Raw genomic sequence first — 19624 nt, 5'->3', positions numbered from 1 at the left:
CATTCGGTGTGAAGAATGCTATGTGCAAAGCACTAGCGATTTTCTTGTAGAATATGTCGCCGCTCCCACACATCTCTTGTCAAACTGCTAACGAAAGAAAATGCAATCATTAGCGAATTCAAAAGTCACCAGAATATGAAATTTTATCTGTATTCTAAAGCATTATGAAAAAAATTTAAACATAGAGCTGTTACTTCCCAAAAAACTAATTATTCACGCAGTCATCCACTGTACGTAGATACATTCGGTGTGAAGAATGCTATGTGCAAAGCACTAGCGATTTTCTTGTAGAATATGTCGCCGCTCCCACACAACTCTTGTTAACATGCGAACATAAGAAAATGCAATCATTAGAAAGAATCAAAAGTCACCAGAATATGTAATTTTATCGGTATTCTAATGCATTATGAAAAAAATTTAAACATCGAGCTGTTACTTCCCAAAAAACTAATTATTCACGCAGTCATCCCCTGAACGTAGATAAATTCGGTGTGAAGAAAGCTATGTGCACAGCACTAGCGATTTTCTTCTAGAATATGTCACCGCTCCCACACATCTCTTGTCAACCTGCTAACGACAGAAGATGCAATCATTAACGCAATCCAAAGTCACTAGAATGTGTAATTATACCTGTAATGAAGAAAATTTAATCATCGGGCTGTTACTTCCCAAAAAACTAATTATATTCTTAAACCATAATGAAACAAATTAAAACATCGAGCTGTTACTTACCAAAAAACTTATTATTCATGCAGTCATCCACTGTACGTAGATACATTCGGTGTGAAGAATGCTATGTGCAAAGCACTAGCGATTTTCTTGTAGAAAATGTCGCCGCTCCCACACATCCCTTGTCAACCTGCTAAAGAAAGAAAATGGAATCATTAGCGAAATCAAAAGTCACCAGAATGTGTAATTTTATCTGTATTCTAAAGCATTATGAAAAAAATTTGAACATCGATCTGTTACTTCCCAAAAGACTAATTATTCACGCAGTAATCCCTTGTACGTAGATACATTCGGTGTGAAGAATGCTATGTGCACAGCACTAGCGATTTTCTTGTAGAATATATCGCCGCTCCCACACATCTCTTGTCAACCTGCGAACGAATGAAGATGCAATCATTAACGCAAGCCAAAGTCACCAGAATGAGTAATTATATCTGTAATGAAGAAAATTTAATCATCGGGCGGTTACTTCCAAAAAAACTAATTATGTTCTTAAACCATAGTGAAACAATATAAAACATCGAGCTGTTACTTACCAAAAAACTTATTATTCATGAAGGCATCCACTGTACGTAGATACATTCAGTGTGAAGAATGCTATGTGCAAAGCACTAGCGATTTTCTTGTAGAATATGTCGCCGCTCCCACACATCTCTTGTCAAACTGCTAACGAAAGAAAATGCAATCATTAGCGAAATCAAAAGTCAACAGAATGTGTGATTTTATCTCTATTCTAAAGCATTATGAAAAAAATTTAAACATCGAGCTGTTACTTCCCAAAAAACTAATTATTCACGCAGTCATCCCCTGTACGTAGATACATTCGGTGTGAAGAATGCTATGTGCACAGCACTAGCGATTTTCTTCTAGAATATGTCACCGCTCCCACACATTTCTTGTCAACCTGCGAACGAAAGAAAATGCAATCATTGGCGAAATCAAAAGTCACCAGAATGTGTAATTTTATCTGTATTCTAAAGCATTATGAAAAAAATTTAAACATCGCTCTGTTACTTCCCAAAAAACTAATTATTCACGCAGTCATCCCCTGTACGTAGATACATACGGTGTGAAGAATGCTATGTGCACAGCACTAGCGATTTTCTTCTAGAATGTGTCACCGCTCCCACACATCTCTTGTCAACCTGCGAACGAAAGAAAATGCAATCATTGGCGAAATCAAAAGTCGCCAGAATGTGTAATTTTATCTGTATTCTAAAGCATTATGAAAAAAATTTAAACATCGATCTGTTACTTCCCAAAAAACTAATTATTCACGCAGTCATCCCCTGTACGTAGATACATACGGTGTGAAGAATGATATGTGCACAGCACTAGCGATTTTCTTCTAGAATATGTCAACGCTCCCTCACATCTCTTGTCAACCTGCGAACGAAAGAAGATGCAATCATTAACGCAATCCAAAGTCACCAGAATGTTTAACTATATCTGTAATGAAGAAAGTTTAGTCATCGGGCTGTTACTTCCCAAAAAACTAATCATATTCTTAAACCATAATGAAACAAATTAAAACATCGAGCTGTTACTTACCGAAAAATTATTATTCACGCAGTCATCCACTGTACGTAGATACATTCGGTGTGAAGAATGCTACGTGCAAATCACTGGCGATTTTCTTGTAGAATATGTCGCCGCTCCCATACATCTCTTGTCAACCTGCTAACGAAACAAAATGCAATCATTAGCGAAATCAAAAGTCACCAGAATGTGTAATTTTATCTGTATTCTAAAGCATTATGAAAAAAATTTAAACATCGAGCTGTTACTTCCCAAAAAAGTAATTATTCTTGCAGTCATCCACTGTACGTAGATACATTCGGTGTGAAGATTGCTATGTGCACAGCACTAGCGATTTTCTTCCAGAATATGTCACCGCTCCCACACATCTCTTGTCAACCTGCGAACGAAAGGAGATGCAATCATTAACGCAATCCAAAGTCACTAGAATGTGTAATTATATCTGTAATGAAGAAAATTTAATCATCGGGCTGTTACATCCCAAAAAACTAATTATATTCTTAAACCATAATGAAACAAATTAAAACATCGAGCTGTTACTTACCAAAAAACTTATTATTCATGCAGTCATCCACTGTACGTAGATACATTCGGTGTGAAGAATGCTATGTGCAAAGCACTAGCGATTTTATTGTAGAATATGTCGCCGCTCCCACACATCTCTTGTCAAACTGCTAACGAAAGAAAATGCAATCATTAGCGAAATCAAAAGTCACCAGAATGTGAAATTTTATCTGTATTCTAAAGCATTATGAAAAAAATTTAAAACATCTAGCTGTTACTTCCCAAAAAACTAATTATTCACGCTGTCATCCACTGTACGTATGTACATTCGGTGTGAAGAATGCTATGTGCAAAGCACTAGCGATTTTCTTGTAGAATGTGTCGCCGCTCCCACACATCTCTTGTTAACATGCGAACGAAAGAAAATGCAAACATTAGAGAAATCAAAAGTCACCAGAATATGTAATTTTATCGGTATACTAATGCATTATGAAAAAAATTTAAACATCGAGCTGTTACTTCCCAGAAAACTAATTATTCACGCAGTCATCCCCTGAACGTAGATACATTCGGTGTGAAGAAAGCTTTGTGCACAGCACTAGCGTTTTTCTTCTAGAATATGTCACCGCTCCCACACATCTCTTGTCAACCTGCGAACGACAGAAGATGCAATCATTAACGCAATCCAAAGTCACCAGAATGTGTAATTATGTCTGTAATGAATAACATTATAATCATCGGGCTGTTACTTCCCAAAAAACTAATTATATTCTTAAACCATAATGAAACAAATTAAAACATCGTGCTGTTACTTACCAAAAAACTTATTATTCATGCAGTCATCCACTGTACGTAGATACATTCGGTGTGAAGAATGCTATGTGCGAAGCACTATCGATTTTCTTGTAGAAAATGTCGCCGCTACCACACATCTCTTGTCAACCTGCTAAAGAAAGAAAATGCAATCATTAGCGAAATCAAAAGTCACCCGAATGTGTAATTTTATCTGTATTCTAAAGCATTATGAAAAAAATTTAAACATCGGGCTGTTACTTCCCAAAAAACTAATTATTCACGCAGTCATCCACTGTACGTAGATACATTAGGTATGAAGAATGCTATGTGCACAGCACTAGCGATTTTCTTCTAGAATATGTCACCGCTCCCACACATCTCTTGTCAACCTGCGAACGAAAGAAGATTCAATCATTAATGCAATCCAAAGTCACCAGAATGAGTAATTATATCTGTAATGAAGAAAATTTAATCATCGGGCGGTTACTTCCAAAAAAACTAATTATGTTCTTAAACCATAATGAAACAAATTAAAACATCGAGCTGTTACTTACCAAAAAACCTATTATTCATGAAGTCATCCACTGTACGTAGATACATTCGGTGTGAAGAATGCTATGTGCAAAGCACTAGCGATTTTCTTGTAGAATATGTCGCCGCTCCCACACATCTCTTGTCAAACTGCTAACGAAAGAAAATGCAATCATTAGCGAAATCAAAAGTCACCAGATTGTGTAATTTTATCTGTATTCTAAAGCATTATGAAAAAAATTTAAACATCGAGCTGTTACTTCCCAAGAAACTAAATATTCACGCAGTCATCCCCTGTACGTGATACATTCGGTGTGAAGAATCCTATCAGCACAGCACTAGCGATTTTCTTGTAGAATATATCGCTGCTCCCACACATCTCTTGTGAATCTGCTAACGAAAGAAAATGCAGTTATTAGCGCACTCCGAAGTCACCAGAATGTGTAATTTTATTTGTATTCTTAAACCATAATGAAATAATTAAAACATCGAGCTGTTAATTACCAAAAACCTTATTATTCATGCAGTCATACCCTGCACGTAGATACATTCCGTGTAAAGAATGCTATGTGCAAAGCACTAGCGATTTTCTTGTAGAATATGTCGCCGCTCCCACACATCTCTTGTCAAACTGCTAACGAAAGAAAATGCAATCATTAGCGGAATCAAAAGTCACCAGAATGTGTAATTTTATCTGTATTCTAAAGCTTTATGAAAAATATTTTAACATCGAGCTGTTACTTCCCAAAAAACTAATTATTCACGCAGTCATCCCCTGTACGTAAATACATTCGGTGTGAAGAATGCTATGTGTACAGCACTAGCGATTTTCTTCTAGAAAATGTCACCGCTCCCACACATCTCTTGTCAACCTGCGAACGAAAGAAAATGGAATCATTAGCGAAATCAATAGTCACCAGAATGTGTAATTTTATCTGTATTCTAAAGCATTATGAAAAAAATTTAAACATCGATCTGTTACTTCCCAAAAAACTAATTATTCAGGCAGTCATCCCCTGTACGTAGATACATACGGTGTGAAGAATGCTATGTGCACAGCACTAGCGATTTTCTTCTAGAATGTGTCACCGCTCCCACACATCTCTTGTCAACCTGCGAACGAAAGAAAATGCAATCATTAACGCAATCCATAGTCACCAGAATGTGTAATTATATCTGTAATGAAGATAATTTAATCATCGGGCTGTTACTTCCCAAAAAACTAATTATATTCTTAAACCATAATGAAACAAATTAAAGCATCAAGCTGTTACTTACCAAAAAACTTATTATTCATGCAGTCATCCACTGTACGTAGAAACATTCGGTGTGAAGAATGCTATGCGCACAGCACTAGCGATTTTCTTCTAGAATATGTCACCGCTCCCGCACATCTCTTGTCAACCTGCGAACGAAGGAAGATGCAATCATTAACGCATTCCAAAGTCACCAGAATGTGTAATTATATCTGTAATGAAGAAAATTTAATCATCGGGCTTTTACTTCCGAAAAAACTAATAATATTCTTAAACCATAATGAAACAAATTATAACATCGAGCTGTTACTTACCAAAAAACTTAATATTCATGTAGTCATCCACTGTACGTAGATGCATTCGGTGTGAAGAATGCTATGTGCAAAGCACTAGCGATTTTCTTGTAGAATATGTCGCCGCTCCTACACGTCTCTTGTCAACCTGCTAACGAAAGAAGATGCAATCATTAGGGAAATAAAAAGTCACCAGAATTTGTAATTTTATCTGTATTCTAAAGCATTGTGAAAAAAATTTAAACATCGAGCTGTTACTTCCCAAAAAAGTAATTATTCCTGCAGTCATCCACTGTACGTAGATACATTCGGTGTGAAGAATGCTATGTGCACAGCACTAGCGATTTTCTTCTAAAATATGTCACCGCTCCCACACATCTCTTGTCAACCAGCGAACGAAAGAAGATGCAATCATTAACGCATTCCAAAGTCACCCGAATGTGTAATTATATCTGTAATGAAAAAAATTTCATCATCGGTCTCTTACTTCCCAAAAAACTAATTATATTCTTAAACCATAATGAAACAAATTAAAACATCGAGCTGTTACTAACCAAAAAACTTATTATTCATGCAGTCGTCCACTGTACGTAGATACATTCGGTGTGAAGAATGCTATGTGCAAAGCACTAGCGATTTTCTTGTAGAATATGTCGCCGCTCCCACACATCTCTTGTCAACCTACTAACGAAAGAAGTTGCAATCATTAACGCAATCCAAAGTCACCAGAATGTGTAATTGTATCTGTAATGAAAAAAATTCATCATCGGGCTGTTACTTTCCAAAAAACTAATTATATTCTTAAACCATAATGATACAAATTACAACATCGAGCTGTTACTTACCAAAAAACTTATTATTAATGCAGTCATCCACTGTACGTAGATACATTCGGTGTGAAGAATGCTATGTGCAAAGCACTAGCGATTTTCTTGTAGAATATGTCGCCGCTCCCACACATCTCTTGTCAACCTGCTAACGAAAGAAGAGGCAATCATTAGCGAAATCAAAAGTCACCAGAATGTGTAATCTTATCTGTATTTTAAAGCATTATGAAAAAAATTTTAACATCGATCTGTTACTTCCCAAAAAAGTAATTATTAACGCCGTCATCCACTCTACGTAGATACATTCGGTGTGAAGAATGCTATGTGCACAGCACTAGCAATTTTCTTCTAGAGTATGTCACCGCTCCCACACATCACTTGTCAACTTGCGAACGAAAGAAGATGCTATCATTAACGCATTCCAAAGTCACTAGAATGTGTAATTATATCTGTAATGAAAAAAAATTCATCATCGGGCTGTTACTTACCAAAAAACTGTTTATATTCTTGAACCATAATGAAACAAATTAAAACATCGAGCTGTTACTTACCAAAAAACTTATTATTCATGCAGTCATCCATTGTACGTAGATACTTTCGGTGTGAAGAATGCTATGTGCAAAGCACTAGCGATTATCTTGTAGGATATGTCGCCGCTCCCACACATATCTCGTCAACCTGCTAACGAAAGAAGATGCAAACATTAACGCAATCCAAAGTGACCAGAATGTGTAATTATATCTGTAATGAAGAAAATTTAATCATCGGGCTGTTACTTCCCAAAAAACTAATTATATTCTTAAACCATAATGAAAAAATTAAAACATCGAGCTGTTACTTACCAAAAAACTTATTATTCATGCAGTCATCCACTGTACGTAGATACATTCGGTGTGAAGAATGCTATGTGCAAAGCACTAGCGATTTTCTTGTAGAATATGTCGCCGCTCCCACACATCTCTTGTCAACCTGCTAACGAAAGAAGATGCACTCATTAGCGAAATCAAAAGTCACCAGAATGTGTAATTTCATCTGTATTTTAAGCATTATGAAAAAAATTTAAACATCGGGCTGTTACTTCCCAAAATACTTATTATTCATGCAGTCATCCACTGTACGTAGATACATTCGGTGTGAAGAATGCTATCTGCAAAGCACTAGCGATTTTCTTGTAGAGTATGTCGCCGCTCCCACACATCTCTTGTCAACCTGCGAACGAAAGGAGATGCAATCATTAACGCAATCCAAACTCACCCGAATGTGTAATTATATCTGTAATGAAGAAAATTTAATCATCGGGCTGTTACTTCACAAAAAACTAATTATATTCTTAATCCATAATGAAACAAATTCAAACATCGAGCTGTTACTTACCAAAAAACTTATTATACATGCAGTCATCCACTGTACGTAGATACATTCGGTGTGAAGAATGCTATGTGCAAAGCACTAGCGATTTTCTTGTAGAATATGTCGCCGTTCCCACACATCTGTTATCAACCTACTAACGAAGGAAGATGCAATCATTAGCGAAATCAAAAGTTACCAGAATGTGTAATTTTATCTGTATTCTACAGCATTATGACAAAAATGTAAACATCGAGCTGTTACTTCCCAAAAAAGTAATTATTCTTGCAGTCATCCACTGTACGTAGATACATTCGGTGTGAAGAATGCTATGTGCAAAGCACTAGCGATTTTCTTGTAGAATATGTCGCCGCTACCACACATCTCTTGTCAACCTGCGAACGAAAGAAGATGCAATCATTAACGCAATCCAAAGTCACCAGAATGTGTAATTATATCTGTAATGAAGAAAATTTAATCATCGGGCTTTTACTTCCCAAAGAACTAATTATATTCTTAAACCATAATGAAACAAATTAAAACATCCAGCTGTTACTTCCCAAAAAGGTAATTATTCTTGCAGTCATCCACTGTACGTAGATACATTCGGTGTGAAGAATGCTATGTGCACAGCACTAGCGATTTTCTTCTGGAATATGTCACCTCTCCCACACATCTCTTCTCAACCTGCGAATGAAAGAAGATGCAATCATTAACGCAATCCAAAGTCACAAGAATGTGTAGTTTTATCTGTAATGAAGAAAATTTAATCATCGGGCTTTTACTTCCCAAAAAACTAATTATATTCTTAAAACATAATGAAACAAATTAAAACATCGAACTGTTACTTACCAAAAAACTTATTATTCATGCAGTCATCCACTGTACGTAGATACATCCGGTGTGAAGAATGCTATGTGCAAAGCACTAGCGATTTTCTTCTAGAATATGTCGCCGCACCCACACATCTCTTGTTAACCTGCGAACGAAAGAAGATGCAATCATTAACGCAATCCGAAGTCACCAGAATGTGGAATTATATCTGTAATGAAGAAAATTTAATCACCGGGCTGTTACTTCCCAAAAAACTAATTATATTCTTAAACCATAATGAAACAAATTAAAACATCGAGCTGTTACTTACCAAAAAACTTATTATTCATGCAGTCATCCACTGTACGTAGATACATTCGGTGTGAAGAATGCTATGTGCCAAGCACTAGCGATTTTCTTGTAGAATATGTCGCCGCTCACACACATCTCTTGTCAACCTGCGAACGAAAGAAGATGCAATCATTAACGCAATCCAAAGTCACCAGAATGTATAATTATATCTGTAATGAAGAAAATTTAATCATCGAGCTGTTACTTCCCAAAAAACTAATAATATTCTTCAACCATAATGAAACAAATTAAAACATCGAGCTGTTACTTACCAAAAAACTTATTATTCATGCAGTCATCCACTGTACGTAGATACACACGGTGTGAAGAATGCTATGTGCAAAGCACTAGCGATTTTCTTGTAGAATATGTCGCCGCACCCACATCTCTCTTGTCAACCTGCTAACGAAAGAAGATGCAATCATTAGCGAAATCAAAAGTCACCAGAATGTGTAATTTTATCTGTATTTTAAGCATTATGAAAAAAATTTAAACATCGAGCTGTTACTTCCCAAAAAAGTAATTATTCTTGCAGTCATCCACTGTACGTAGATACATTCGGTGTGAAAAATGCTATGTGCACAGCACTAGCGATTTTCTTATAGAATATGTCACCGCTCACACACATCTCTTGTCAACCTGCGATCGAAAGAAGATGCAATCATTAACGCAATCCAAAGTCACCAGAATGTGTAATTATATCTGTAATGAAGAAAATTTAATCATCGGGCTTTTACTTCCCAAAAAACTAATTATATTCTTAAACCATAATGAAACAAATCAAAACATCGAGCTGTTACTTACCAAAAAACTTATTATTCATGCAGTCATCCACTGTACGTAGATACATTCGGTGTGAAGAATGCTATGTGCAAAGCACTAGCGATTTTCTTGTAGAATATGTCGCCGCTCCCACACATCTCTTGTCAACCTGCGAACGAAAGAAGATGCAATCATTAACGCAATCCAAAGTCACCAGAATGTGTAATTATATCTGTAATGAAGAAAATTTAATCATCGGGCTGTTACTTCCCAAAAAACTAATTATATTCTTAAACCATAATGAAACAAATTAAAACATCGAGCTGTTACTTACCAAAAAACTTATTATTCATGCAGTCATCCACTGTACGTAGATACATTCGGTGTGAAGAATGCTATGTGTAAAGCACTAGCAATTTTCTTGTAGAATATGTCGCCGCTCCCACACATCTCTTGTCAACCTGCTAACGAAAGAAGATGCAATCATTAGCGAAATCAAAAGTCACCAGAATGTGTAATCAAATCTGTATTCTGAAGCATTGTGAAAAAAATTTAAACATCGAGCTGTTACTACCCAAAAAAGTAAGTATTCTTGCAGTCATCCACTGTACGTAGATACATTCGGTGTGAGGAATGCTATGTGCACAGCACTAGCGATTTCTTCTAGAATATGTCACCGCTCACACACATCTATTGTCAACCTGCGAACGAAAGAAGTTGCAATCGTTAACGCAATCCAAAGTCACCAGAAAGTGTAATTATATCTGTAATGAAAAAAATTCATCATCGAGCTGTTACTTCCCAAAAAACAAATTATATTCTTAAAACATAATGAAACAAATTAAAACATCGAGCTGTTACTTACCAAAAAACTTATTATTCATGCAGTCATCCACTGTACGTAGATACATTCGGTGTGAAGAATGCTATGTGCAAAGCACTAGCGATTTTCTTCTAGAATATGTCGCCGCACCCACACATCTCTTGTTAACCTGCGAACGAAAGAAGATGCAATCATTAACGCAATCCGAAGTCACCAGAATGTGGAATTATATCTGTAATGAAGAAAATTTAATCACCGGGCTGTTACTTCCCAAAAAACTAATTATATTCTTAAACCATAATGAAACAAATTAAAACATCGAGCTGTTACTTACCAAAAAACTTATTATTCATGCAGTCATCCACTGTACGTAGATACACACGGTGTGAAGAATGCTATGTGCAAAGCACTAGCGATTTTCTTGTAGAATATGTCGCCGCACCCACATCTCTCTTGTCAACCTGCTAACGAAAGAAGATGCAATCATTAGCGAAATCAAAAGTCACCAGAATGTGTAATTTTATCTGTATTTTAAGCATTATGAAAAAAATTTAAACATCGAGCTGTTACTTCCCAAAAAAGTAATTATTCTTGCAGTCATCCACTGTACGTAGATACATTCGGTGTGAAAAATGCTATGTGCACAGCACTAGCGATTTTCTTATAGAATATGTCACCGCTCACACACATCTCTTGTCAACCTGCGATCGAAAGAAGATGCAATCATTAACGCAATCCAAAGTCACCAGAATGTGTAATTATATCTGTAATGATGAAAATTTAATCATCGGGCTTTTACTTCCCAAAAAACTAATTATATTCTTAAACCATAATGAAACAAATCAAAACATCGAGCTGTTACTTACCAAAAAACTTATTATTCATGCAGTCATCCACTGTACGTAGATACATTCGGTGTGAAGAATGCTATGTGCAAAGCACTAGCGATTTTCTTGTAGAATATGTCGCCGCTCCCACACATCTCTTGTCAACCTGCGAACGAAAGAAGATGCAATCATTAACGCAATCCAAAGTCACCAGAATGTGTAATTATATCTGTAATGAAGAAAATTTAATCATCGGGCTGTTACTTCCCAAAAAACTAATTATATTCTTAAACCATAATGAAACAAATTAAAACATTGAGCTGCTACTTACCAAAAAACTTATTATTCATGCAGTCATCCACTGTACGTAGATACATTCGGTGTGAAGAATGCTATGTGTAAAGCACTAGCAATTTTCTTGTAGAATATGTCGCCGCTCCCACACATCTCTTGTCAACCTGCTAACGAAAGAAGATGCAATCATTAGCGAAATCAAAAGTCACCAGAATGTGTAATCAAATCTGTATTCTGAAGCATTGTGAAAAAAATTTAAACATCGAGCTGTTACTACCCAAAAAAGTAAGTATTCTTGCAGTCATCCACTGTACGTAGATACATTCGGTGTGAGGAATGCTATGTGCACAGCACTAGCGATTTTCTTCTAGAATATGTCACCGCTCACACACATCTCTTGTCAACCTGCGAACGAAAGAAGTTGCAATCGTTAACGCAATCCAAAGTCACCAGAAAGTGTAATTATATCTGTAATGAAAAAAATTCATCATCGAGCTGTTACTTCCCAAAAAACAAATTATATTCTTAAAACATAATGAAACAAATTAAAACATCGAGCTGTTACTTACCAAAAAACTTATTATACATGCAGTCTTCCACTGTACGTAGATACATCCAGTGTGAAGAATGCTATGTGCAAAGCACTAGCGATTTTCTTGTAGAATATGTCGATGCTCACACACATCTCTTGTTAACCTGCTAACGAAAGAAGATGCAATCATTAGCGAAATCAAAAGTCACCAGAATGTGTAATTTTATCTGTATTTTAAGCATTATGAAAAAAATTTAAACATCGAGCTGTTACTTCCCAAAAAAGTAATTATTCTTGCAGTCATCCACTGTACGTCGATACATTCGGTGTGAAAAATGCTATGTGCACAGCACTAGCGATTTTCTTCTAGAATATGTCACCGCTCACACACATCTCTTGTCAACCTGCGAACGAAAGAAGATGCAATCATTAACGCAATCCAAAGTCACCAGAATGTGTAATTATATCTGTAATGAAGAAAATTTAATCATCGGGCTTTTACTTCCCAAAAAACTAATTATATTCTTAAACCATAATGAAACAAATTAAAACTTCGAGCTGTTACTTACCAAAAAACTTATTATTCATGCAGTTATCCACTGTACGTAGATACATTCGGTGTGAAGAATGCTATGTGCAAAGCACTAGCGATTTTCTTGTAGAATATGTCGCCGCTCCCACACATCTCTTGTCAACCTGCGAACGAAAGAAGATGCAATCATTAACACAATCCAAAGTCACCAGAATGTGTAATTATATATGTAATGAAGAACATTTAATCATCGGGCTGTTACTTCCCAAAAAATTAATTATATTCTTAACCATAATGAAACAAATTAAAACATCGAGCTGTTACTTACCAAAAAACTTATTATTCATGCAGTCATCCACTGTACGTAGATACATTCGGTGTGAAGAATGCTATGTGCACAGCACTGGCGATTTTCCTCTAGAATATGTCACCGCTCACACACATCGCTTGTCAACCTGCGAACGAAAGAAGATGCAATCATTAACGGAATCAAAAGTCACCAGAATGTGTAATTATATTCGTAATGAAGAAAATTTAATCATCGGGCTTTTACTTCCCAAAGAACTAATTATATTCATAAACCGTAAAGAATCAAATTAAAACATCGAGCTGTTACTAACCAAAAAACTTATTATTCATGCAGTCATCCACTGTGCGTAGATACATTCGGTGTGAAGAATGCTTTGTGCAAAGCACTAGCGATTTTCCTGTAGAATATGTCGCCGCTCCCACACATCTCTTGTCAACCTGCGAACGAAAGAAGATGCAATCATTACCGCAATCCAAAGTCACCAGAATGTGTAATTATATCTGTAATGAAAAAAATTTAATCATCGGGCTGTTACTTCCCAAAAAACTAATTATATTCTTAAACCATAATGAAACAAATTAAAACTTCGAGCTGTTACTTACCAAAAAACTTATTATTCATGCAGTCATCCACTGTACGTAGATACATTCGGTGTGAAGAATGCTATATGCAAAGCACCAGCGATTTTCTTGTAGAATATATCGCCGCTCCCACACATCTCTTGTCAACCTGCTAACTAAAGAAGATGCAATCATTAGCGAAATCAAAAGTCACCAGAATGAGTATTTTAATCTGTATTCTAAAGCATTATGAAAAAAATTTAAACATCGAACTGTTACTTCCCAAAAAAGTAATTATTCTTGCAGTCATCCACTGTACGTAGATAGATTCGGTGTGAAGAATGCTATGTGCACAGCAGTAGCGATTTTTTTCTAGAATATGTCACCGCTCCCACACATCTCTTGTCAACCTGCGAACGAAAGAAGATGCAATCATTAACGCATTCCAAAGTCACCAGAATGTGTGATTATATATGTAATGAAAAAAATTTCATCATCGGGCTGTTACTTCCCAAAAAACTTATTATTCACGCAGTCATCCACTGTACGTAGATACATTCGGTGTGAAGAATGCGATGTGCAAAGCACTAGCGATTTTCTTGTAGAATATGTCGCCGCTCCCACACATCTCTTGTCAACCTGCGAACGAATGAAGATCCAATCATTAGCGAAATCAAAAGTCACCAGAGTGTGTAATAATATGTGTAATGAAGAAAATCAATCATCGGGCTTTTACTTACCAAAAAACTAATTATATTCTTAAACCATAATGAAACAAATTAAAACGTCTAGCTGTTACTTACCAAAAAACTTATTATTCATGCAGTCATCCACTGTACGTAGATACATTCGGTGTGAAGAATGCTATGTGCAAAGCACTAGCGATTTTCTTGTAGAATATGTCGCCGCTCCCACACATCTCTTGTCAACCTGCGAACGAAAGAAGATCCAATCATTAGCGAAATCAAAAGTCACCAGAATGTGTAATAATATCTGTAATGAAGAAAATCAATCATCGGGCTTTTACTTACCAAAAAACTAATTATATTCTTAAACCATAATGAAACAAATTAAAACATCAAGCTGTTACTTACCAAAAAACTCATTATTCATGCAGTCATCCACTGTACGTAGATACATTCGGTGTGAAGAATGCTATGTGCAAAGCACTAGCGATTTTCTTGTAGAATATGTCGCCGCTCCCACACATCTCTTGTCAACGTGCTAACGAAGGAAGATGCAATCATTAGCGAAATCAAAAGTCACCAGAATGTGTAATAATATCTGTAATGAAGAAAATTAATCATCGGGCTTTTACTTTCCAAAAAACTAATTATATTCTTAAACCATAATGAAACAAATTAAAACATCGAGCTGTTACTTACCAAAAAACTTATTATTCATGCAGTCATACAATGTACGTAAATACATTCGGTGTGAGGAATGCTATGTGCAAAGCACTAGCGATTTTCTTCTAGAATATGTCGCCGCTCCCACACATATCTTGTCAACCTGCGAACGAAAGAAGATGCAATCATTAGCGAAATCAAAGTCACCAGGATGTGTAATAATATCTGTCATGAAGAAAATTAATCATCGGGCTTTTACTTTCCAAAAAACTAATTATATTCTTAAACCATAATGAAACAAATTAAAACATCGAGCTGTTACTTACCAGAAAACTTATTATTAAAGCAGTCATCCACTGTACGTAGATACATTCGGTGTGAAGAATGGTATGTGCAAAGCACTAGCGATTTTCTTCTAGAATATGTCGCCGCTCCCACACATCTCTTGTCAACCTGCTAACGAAAGAAAATGCAATCATTAGCGAAATCAAAAGTCACCAGAATGTGTAATTTTATCTGTATTCCAAAGCATTATGAAAAAAATTTAAACATCGTGCTGTTACTTCCCAAAAAAGTAATTATTCAAGCAGTCATCCACCGTACGTAGATACATTCGGTGTGAAGAATGCTATGTGCACAGCACTAGCGATTTTCTTCTAGAATATGTCACCGCTCCCACACATCTCTTGTCAACCTGCGAACGAAAGAAGATGCAATCATTAACGCAATCCAAAGTCATCAGAATGTTTAATTATATCTGTAATAAAGAAAATTTAATCATCGGGCTTTTACTTTCCAAAAAAATAATTATGTTCTTAAACCATAATGAAACAAATTAAAACATCGAGCTGTTACTTACCAAAAAACTTATTATTCATGCAGTCATCCACTGTACGTAGATACATTCGATGTGAAGGATGCTACGTGCAAAGCACTAGCGATTTTGTTGTAGAATATGTCGCCGCTCCCACACATCTCTTGTCAACCTGCGAACGAAAGAAGATCCAATCATTAGCGAAATCAAAAGTCACCAGAATGTGTAATAATATCTGTAGTGAAGAAAATCAATCATCGGGCTTTTACTTACCAAAAAACTAATTATATTCTTAAACCATAATGAAACAAATTAAAACATCTAGCTGTTACTTACCAAAAAACTCATTATTCATGCAGTCATCCACTGTACGTAGATACATTCGGTGTGAAGAATGCTATGTGCATAGCACTAGCGATTTTCTTGTAGAATATGTCGCCGCTCCCACACATCTCTTGTCAACCTGCTAACGAAGGAAGATGCAATCATTAGCGAAATCAAAAGTCACCAGAATGTGTAATTTTATCTGTATTCCAAAGCATTATGAAAAAAATTTAAACATCGAGCTGTTACTTCCCAAAAATGTAATTATTCACGCAGTCATCCCCTGTACGTAGATACATTCGGTGTGAAGAATGCTATGTGCACAGCACTAGCGATTTTCTTCTAGAATATGTCACCGCTCCCACACATCACTTGTCAACCTGCGAACGAAAGAAGATGAAATCATTAACGCATTCCAAAGTTACCAGAATGTGTAATTATATCTGTAATGAAGAAAATTTGATCATCGGGCTGTTACTTCCCAAAATACTAATTATATTCTTAAACCATAATGAAACAAATTAAAACATCGAGCTGTTACTTACCAAAAAACTTATTATTCATGCAGTCATCCACTGTACGTAGATACATTCTGTGTGAAGAATGGTATGTGCAAAGCACTAGCGATTTTCTTCTAGAATATGTCGCCGCTCCCACACATCTCTTGTCAACCTGCTAACGAAAGAAAATGCAATCATTAGCGAAATCAAAAGTCACCAGAATGTGTAATTTTATCTGTATTCCAAAGCATTATGAAAAAAATTTAAACATCGAGCTGTTACTTCCCAAAAAAGTAATTATTCGAGCAGTCATCCACCGTACGTAGATACATTCGGTGTGAAGAATGCTATGTGCACAGCACTAGCGATTTTCTTCTAGAATATGTCACCGCTCCCACACATCTCTTGTCAACATGCGAACGAAAGAAGATGCAATCATTAAAGCAATCCAAAGTCATCAGAATGTTTAATTATATCTGTAATGAAGAAAATTTAATCATCGGGCTTTTACTTTCCAAAAAAATAATTATGTTCTTAAACCATAATGAAACAAATTAGAACATCGAGCTGTTACTTACCAAACAACACATTATTCATGCAGTCACCCACTGTACGTAGATACATTCGGTGTGAAGAATGCTTTGTGCAAAGCAATAGCGATTTTCTTGTAGAATATGTCGCCGCTCCCACACATCTCTTGTCAACCTGCTAACGAAGGAAGATGCAATCATTAGCGAAATCAAAAGTCACCAGAATGTGTAATTTTATCTGTATTCCAAAGCATTATGAAAAAAGTTTAAACATCGAGCTGTTACTTCCCAAAAAAGTAATTATTCACGCAGTCATCCCCTGTACGTAGATACATTCGGTGTGAAGAATGCTATGTGCACAGCACTAGCGATTTTCTTCTAGAATATGTCACCGCTCCCACACATCACTTGTCAACCTGCGAACGAAAGAAGATGCAATCATTAACGCATTCCAAAGTCACCAGAATATGTAATTATATCTGTAATGAAGAATATTTGATCATCGGGCTGTTACTTCCCAAAAAACTAATTATATTCTTAAACCATAATGAAACAAATTAAAACATCGAGCTGTCACTTACCAAAAAACTTATTATTCATGCAGTCATCCACTGTACGTTGATACATTCGCTGTGAAGAATGCTATGTGCAAAGCACTAGCGATTTTCTTGTACAATTTGTCGCCGCTCCAACAAATGTCTTGCCAACCTGCGAACGAAAGAAGATGCAATCATTAGCGAAATCAAAAGTCACCAGAATGTGTATAAATATCTGTAATGAAGAAAATTAATCATCGGGCTTTTACTTTCCAAAAAACTAATTATATTCTTAAACCATAATGAAACAAATTAAAACATCGAGCTGTTACTTACCAAAAAACTTATTATTCATGCAGTCTTCCACTGTACGTAGATACATTCGGTGTGAAGAATGCTATGTGCAAAGCACTAGCGATTTACTTGTAGAATATGTCGCCGCTCACACACATCTCTTGTCAACCTGCTAACGAAAGAAAATGCAGTCATTAGCGAAATCAAAAGTCACCAGAATGTGTAATTTTATCTGTATTCCAAAGCATTATTAAAAAAATTGAAACATCGAGCTGTTACTTCCAAAAAAATAATTATTCACGCAGTCATCCACTGTACGTAGATACATTCGGTGTGAAGAATGCTATGTGCACAGCACTAGCGAATTTCTTCTAGAATATGACTCCGCTCCCACACATCTCTTGTCAACCTGCGAACGAAAGAAGATGCAATCATTAACGCAATCCAATGTCACCAGAATGTGTAATTATATCTGTAATGAAGAAAATTCAATAATCGGGCTTTTATTTTCCAAAAAAATAATTATATTCTTAAACCATAATGAAACAAATTAAAACATCGAGCTGTTACTTACCAAAAAACTTATTATTCCTGCAGTCATCCACTGTACGTAGATACATTCGGTGTGAAGAATGCTATGTGCAAAGCACTAGTGATTTTCTTGTACAATATGTCGCCGCTCCCACACATCTCTTGTCAACCTGCTAACGAAAGAAAATTCAATCATTAGCGAAATCAAAAGTCACCATAATGTGTAATTTTATCTGTATTCCAAAGCATTAATAAAAAAATTAGAACATCGAGCTGATACTTCCCAAAAAAGGAATTATTCACGCAGTCATCCCCTGTACGTAGAAACATTCGGTGTGAAGAATGCTTTGTGCACAGCACTAGCGATTTTCTCCTAGAATATGTCTTCGCTCCCACACATCTTTACACATCTTTTGTCAACCTGCGAACGAAAGAAGATGCAATCATTAACGCATTCCAAAGTCACCAGAATGTGTAATTATACCTGTAATGAAAAAAATTTCATCATCGGGCTGTTACTTTCCAAAAAACTAATTATATTCTTAAACCATAATGAAACAAATTAAAACATCGAGCTGTTACTTACCAAAAAACTTATTATTCATGCAGTCATCCACTGTAAGTAGATACATTCGGTGTGAAGAATGCTATGTGCAAAGCACTAGCGATTTTCTTGTAGAATATGTCTCCGCTCCCACATACCTCTTGTCTACCTGCTAACGAAAGAAAATGCAATCATTAGCGAATTCAAAAGGAACCTGAATGTGTAATTTTATCTGTATTCCAAAGCATTATGAAAAAAATTTAAACATCGAGCTGTTACTTCCCAAAAAAGTAATTATTCACGCAGTCATCCCCTGTACGTAGAAACATTCGGTGTGAAGAATGCTAAGTGCACAGCACTAGCGATTTTCTCCTAGAATATGTCTCCGCTCCCACACATCTTTACACATCTTTTGTCAACCTGCGAACGAAAGAAGATGCAATCATTAACGCATTCCAAAGTCACCAGAATGTGTAATTATATCTGTAATGAAAAAAATTTCATCATCGGGCTGTTACTTTCCAAAAAACTAATTATATTCATAAACCATAATGAAACAAATTAAAACATCGAGCTG

Source organism: Schistocerca nitens, chromosome 9, assembly GCF_023898315.1.
Source record: "Schistocerca nitens isolate TAMUIC-IGC-003100 chromosome 9, iqSchNite1.1, whole genome shotgun sequence".
Classification (NCBI taxonomy): Eukaryota; Metazoa; Arthropoda; class Insecta; order Orthoptera; family Acrididae; genus Schistocerca; species Schistocerca nitens.
Note: the sequence above shows the minus strand (reverse complement) of the source record.